We start from the raw sequence: 6,977 nt of genomic DNA, 5'->3' as shown, positions 1-6,977 counted from the left end.
AGTACACATAATTTTCAGGAGGAGCATGACTCCAGACCCCCTAGATATTCAGTGTGTATGTAACAGAAAATAAATTTTGAACCCTGCAAATTCCTTGAGCCAATCTTGATGAAGTGATGTAGGACCTCATTACACTTGACAGACATGTAGTCAGGTGTTCTTAATAGATCACACTAGTTTTACTGAAGTTTTGATCATTTCCATAATCTCCAATTACACCAGTCACTGTATTTTGGTGGTCTCAAATAAAAAGTTGACATCAAGTAAAGTATTGTACCTGTCTATTCTATTTTTCCATATTAGTGACACATACATGTGTACACTTATAGCCAATAACATTTCTCATAGAGTCATTAATCATTGTCATTTTACTCCACACAATGATGATCAAGGAAGTTTTGCGGTACAAGAACAGAATTAGTTAAACACAACATCATGTAGTTACTGTATTTACAAAGTGTTACATAATGTTTATTACACATAGTAGTAGTGTTCATGGGGTAGTGGCCATGGTTAGTACTTCATGAATTTTCTTGTTTACTGTAAAGGAAGAAAACCACAAAGTAAACAAACATACCCATACATATAACAATTATATACAACAACAATATAAAAACACAATGTAGTGTGTTGTGTGGACACTAATGCTGACATGTCACACCAATGAGTTATCAATAGGTAGAAAAAACACACCAATATCCATGTAGCACGTCAGTGGTTCTTCCATGGGACCACTTTATGACATAGTGTCATTGAAATACTCTAATAGAACACACACCTACACTGATGGGTTGGTTAATCATAGAAGACCAGGGCTAAGATATGTACATCATTGTTATAAAGGATACTTGTAATAGTGGTAGGTGATGTGGGAGAGACAAGGCTGAATCTACCAACATAGCAAAACATGTGTTTGTTATATATTTCAACACTTCAGGTCTAAAAGACTTCAAGTTAAGGAACAGTCTTGGTGCAGCTAGCATCAATTTCAGCATTAAATTCTACAGAAATGTATTTTTCATTTTAAAAATCACCAGAACACGATGATCGTATACATAAAAATTTTCAATGGACGCAATTTTCGTAGTAACTCAACTTTCTGCTAAATTTAATGGTAGACCTATGTTTTATAGATAACTTCAGTGAAAACAAGTGATTCTCAAAAATAAAACCAGTGAAATTTGTTGATCCACAAAAATTACATACCTCGAAAATTTGTATATATACAGTATTGATCTGCCTACTTGTCTGCCTCACTAACTACACCAAGGCTAGGGGTAAAATGTACAGCTACGATTTTATGCCGTAGTACTTAACTCAGATCACCTGGGGTTTTCAAAGAGTGTTTGCCCTCTGTGCCTTGCCTTTCACAGTACCTTCAATCATACTGATCATCTTCCTCTTCATAACGAAACAATACCAAGCTGTTAATTTCCCTTATAAACACTTTTTTTAGAGAAGCATATTTAGACCAAACTACGTACGTATTTGAAACACATACACTATTGTAAGAGGGAGTAGATACCTGTAGTTGTACTTTCTGTATAAAACAATTGCATAGCAACCCTCCCTTTAACAATCAAAAGTTCAGAACACACTGCAACACCCTTAAACAATCAGATCATGGTAACCACATTCCCAGCTACAGTTTCTACTGTAGAAAACAAGATATGTTAACCACGCCCCTTAACCTATTGTGTAGTTCACTTGACATGAGTAGGGAACTCTAATAAAGTGTATACTGGATGTAGTAAATAGTTAACAAACTAATCATCTACTCTGATAGAGCAGTGAATCATGTATGCCAATACATCACACTAAGTATCATATGAGACTCACTGAGCAAGAACTAACTACTGTGACATCTGTAACCCTTAAAGGCACATAAGCCTCCATACGCTGGCTGTAAACAAAGCACTACAACTTACATCCTATGGTTAAGCGATTTACATCATTCTACTCGTGATGTAATAACCTTTAAAATGATATACCAAGGGGTTTACCCTTGTGCTAAAGTGTGAGGCCAAAACTCACCTTACAAGTAACTTTTCAGCAAATAAACATGTAAATGCTTTACGTGGTTGCTCCTATCCACTTCCAGTACGTGTACTGTAGGTTCCACATTACATTTTGAATCGGGCTATATGATGCAACTCACATGATTAAACCCACAATCAAAGTAAAATACATGGTGAGAAGTTTAAATCACAGAAAATGCAAATCACTGTTGCATAACAAGTATTTAATCTTTCCTAAGTGGCTCAATGAATAGATTTTTGGCCAATCCGTAGTTTTAGGCTAATGGAATTAAGTCACCCCACCTTGTATGTCTGTATTGTGTAAATATCATAATACATTCCCCAAAAGTTTATGTGTCTTTACAGGTTAAACAAGTTGTGTGACCAGGTGTCCTGCAGACCTTCAGCACTTGTGTAATCCCTGTCATATGTAAACCAAACAGCTAAGACAAAGCCTGGTATTGGTGTGCTAGAGACAGGCAATGGTACAACTACTAAAAATGACAATGAAGTAGCTACAATTCTTAGTGACTATTTTTGTACGGTGTTTACTACGGAAAATCCAGAGTCTGTGTACCCAATTAATTTCAGATTGTTTCTTACGGTTTTTGATAAACTCATTGTAACACCTGAAGAAGTATATTCTCAACTATGTAGATTGAAAACAAAAAGTCAGCTGGTCCTGACAATTGTCACCCTTATGTTTTGTTTGGTGTTTGTAATAGTCTAGTTTTACCCTTGACACTGCTTTTTAATAAATCACTTGAAGAATCCACTCTACCCAACTCATGGAAGGATGCCAATGTTACACCAATATTCAAGCAGGGCTGCAGGACCAAACCCAGCAAATATCACCCGGTGAGTTTAACATCTGTGGTAAGTAAAAATGCTTGAGGCCATCATAAAAACTCATCTAATGGAACACCTAGAGTAAAATTTGTTGTTATCTGATGTACAATAAGCGACCCAGTCTGACAAAACCGGGCTTATCGCCTTTTAAAAGTATCGAGAAATGCCGGTTTTAAGTATTTAGTGTGTTGTAGCTCGCCAATGGTCGAAGCTATGTGTACCAAATTTTCACACGTTTTACACCAATTCCTTACCTTCCAGAGCATCCACTGTGCAAGTAGCCAACAACTAAGTTTCCTGCCATTTTAGATAGTTTTTAAACCGGGGTTGACTGTATCAGGCAAGCTGCAAATTGGGTGGGAGGTGGGGACCCTGTAAGGCAGGCAAGATGGTGTTCAAAAATTGAAAAGGAAGACCAAGGGATGAATTAGGCCAAGTTTTGGGCCATCGAGGTCTCAAAACTGGCTAAAATGAAAGGAAATTCACAGCAGAGGTACTTATTCAACACCGCAGAGCTGTACAGCCACATACAGTCATTCCCAGGCTGACCAGAGCTCCATTAAAGCCCCACACCACACATACGGATCACCACTGGGCTTGGGAAAGAAAAGCAGCCAGCAAAACCAGACCACTCAAGTCTAGCTGATTTTAAATGTGGAATTAGATAGTTTATTTATGTAGCTTTGTGCCCTGGGTGAAAAATTGAATCTGCTGATATGGGCGATAAGACCGGTTTTCTCAGACTGGGTTACATATGGATTTTGTTCTGGAATATCTTGTGAACTGCAACTACTGAGAGTGGTAAACCATTGGACTGACTGTTTTGATGCTGGTAAAGATATTGATATTTTGCATGTACCTGGATCTCCAGAAAGCTTTTGATAAAGTCCCCCACTAGCTACTGATTTGCGAACTTGAAGATTATGGAGTAAATGGAGACATTCTTAATTGGATTCAAAATTTCTTAAGTAATCGTAGACAAAGGATTTGTGTCAGAGGATCAGCTTCTTCTTGGTCTACTGTTATCAGTGGTGTTCCTCAGGGCAGTGTCTTGGGCCCTATACTCTTTATAATTTATATGAATTACTTGCCTGATGTTATTACATCTAACCTGTGGGAATTTGCTGATGACACCAAACTATATCATTGCATTTCTTCACTATCTGACTGGACTTTGCTGCAGACTGATTTGGATAATTTATGAACTGGTTTGTAACTTGGCATTCATCTGTGAACATTGAAAAATGTAAACACATGACTATTGACAACAGTTTAAATAGACAATACTCATTATCTACAGATGTTGACATTTCTATAATTCAACAGTGTACTGAAGAGTCTGATTTGGGTGTTACATTGACATTTGACAACCGATCTAAAATTTTCCTATCATATCAAATGCAATTCGTAAAGCATCTAAAATGGTTGGAATTATTTAACGTACATTTCATGCACTCTCTCCACACACTTTACATTTGTCGTACACATCTCTCCTAAGACTGCATTTAGACTATGTATGTGTTGTTTGGCAACCTCATCTTCTTAAAGATATCAGAGCAGTGGAAGTTGTTCAAAGAAGGGTTACTAGATTGTCAACCTAATCTTGCACACCTGACTTATTCTGACAGACTGAAATATTTAAACCTGCCCTCATTGTACTATACAAGGTTGAGGATGGATATGATCATAACGTATAAGATAATACACAGACTTGTGGATATACCAATTGATGAGTTTTTCAATACAACACTTGCTATACAAGATCGAATGGACTGGAGTTACTGAAACCTCATGTGAAAACAAATATGAAGAAATATAGTTTTGCTGCAGGAGTAATAAATGATTGGAATTCTTTACCATCTGACATTGTTATGCATGACCACTAACATTAATTCTTTTAAACTTTGTTGGATGTACATTGGACAAACCATAGATTTACTATATTGCAATGTGTGATATTATAAGCTTTGCCTTTTCAGAACCTAATAATAAATAAGTAAACAAAACCCAACCAGTTCGTATACTTTGTTTATAGTTTTTTTTTGTTGTCTAGAGGGGAAAACCAAATGGGCTTATAAGGGGTTAATACTATTGGAGTTATTTTGATAAACAGCAGGAAGAGCAAAACAGTAGATTAACAATATGGACAATAAATTGATGGTGTTTACTAAACTGATCATAAGTCACAAGAGTAACAAGCTATGGAGTTGGGACTTTTCTCATTATGTATGGGAATTCATCAAGGTACAACTTTTGGCCTGTATCCACTCAGGTTGTTAAGCAAGAAGGCTAAGAAACACTGACAATAAACTATTTTACCACAACAAAAACAAACGCACATAACACACCTTTACTTTATGACGCAGAAAAGAAACAAGACATCCGTACTATCCATTATTTACTCTTGGTACTATCCATAAATAGGCAAATCCACTGTTTTATAAAATGTATCAATTCAAGCATTCTTCCACTGTTTATTAAAGAAATTAAAATGTGTGAAAAATTATTCAAATGTATTTCGATGAGTTTTTTTTTCTTCAAAACAGAATTATACAAACTAGTCAATATATCTTGCTCAGTAGGTTACACGTTACATATGATTCAGCAACTTAATGCAGTTCTTTCATATGCTTAAAAGGACCTTATTAACACATGCAATATGCATGGTCTCAACATGTCCTGCAGCATATATGTATGTAGAGTTACTCTGTAATTCTGTCACATGACATTGACTTGAGGTAGCCATACACATCTACTATACTACTATACCTACCTCAAGTCAACATCTGAATAAGTCACTTCTGGTACTGGTATAGACATAACTGTCATCAAAACCTATACCTTTGTTATGTCAACTAGTGTCTGGTATTGTCAGCTACATCATAAAGAAAGTAACACATAAAATGATTTTATAGCCAAATAGTAGAGCGGCTAAGTGAAAAAATTGTTCACTTTGTGATAAAAGCACCAAACTTGGTACAACATTTGCTGAGTTTACCATTTACGGTGCCATTAAAATTACTAATCTAATAAAGCTCAACGAATCTTAAATGTAATAATCAACAGAGGGGAAGCCATAAAAGTTATCTGAGCTGAAACTTTGCATCTGAATAGACAAGCAAGGGATGGTCATATCCAACAGCTGATCAAGGGAGGTGTCCATCCAGGTCATTAACTTGTCATGTTAAGAAGTACAGAGGGTCATGGTATACGAAGGCATAGATGTGCAATACATTATTTCTATTAGGTGATACCTGTACTTTTAACACTGAAATATTGGTTCATTTGAAGTGTTTAAAACAGGTTATTTTACCACATTTTGAAAGATTTTTTGATGACACCTGTAAATTTGAGGTACATTCATGCTATTTAAGCAAAACAAAAGATTTTGGATGCACTTGTATGGTTTCTCGAGTAGCTAGAAATGGGTTTATAACCTAGTTTAAAAGTTTCAAAACATGCCCTAAGGCAATGATTTTGATGTGACACCATATCTCAAATGATTTAGTATACTTTACTTGATTTCCACATAAAATTTGGTACTTTTATCACAAACTGAATGATTTCATCAAAATTTGTTGCTAGCCGCTCTACTAAAACAAATGCATATATCATACAGTTCTAACCATCATACAGTATGGTAGTATTATACAGTATATAGGAGATATAGGTTTACCAGAAAATGTTAACAAGAAACTAGCCTTGTAATACTTCTATGAGAGTATTACTGACCTCATTGTTGGCTGGTTTTGTACTGTGATTATTGAAACTCATAAGATAATAATACGTAGATTATTCAATGAATCAAGGTACAGCTCATGTCCTACCTCCTCTGGGTTGAATGAAGGTAATTGAGCAATGACCCACAATGTACTAACCACCAAATCACATACGTATAAGACAGCCAGTTGTTTTGATCAACAATGTGTTGAATAGCAGGACGCAGAGCAGATCAGTGATAACGGCAATGTGGAAAATGATTGTGGGTTCACATTTTGTGCAAGATGATGACATGATGACGTTGTACTCAACCCACAATCAATCTATCTACTAGTCCCACACCATTTTCTAAGTCAGTTAGAGGCTGCCCACTCAGAAAAATACCTTGGC

Source organism: Dysidea avara, chromosome 1 (genome assembly GCF_963678975.1).
Source record: "Dysidea avara chromosome 1, odDysAvar1.4, whole genome shotgun sequence".
NCBI lineage: Eukaryota > Metazoa > Porifera > Demospongiae > Dictyoceratida > Dysideidae > Dysidea > Dysidea avara.
The sequence above is the reverse complement of the archived record's forward strand: the minus strand, read 5'-3'. Positions refer to the sequence as shown.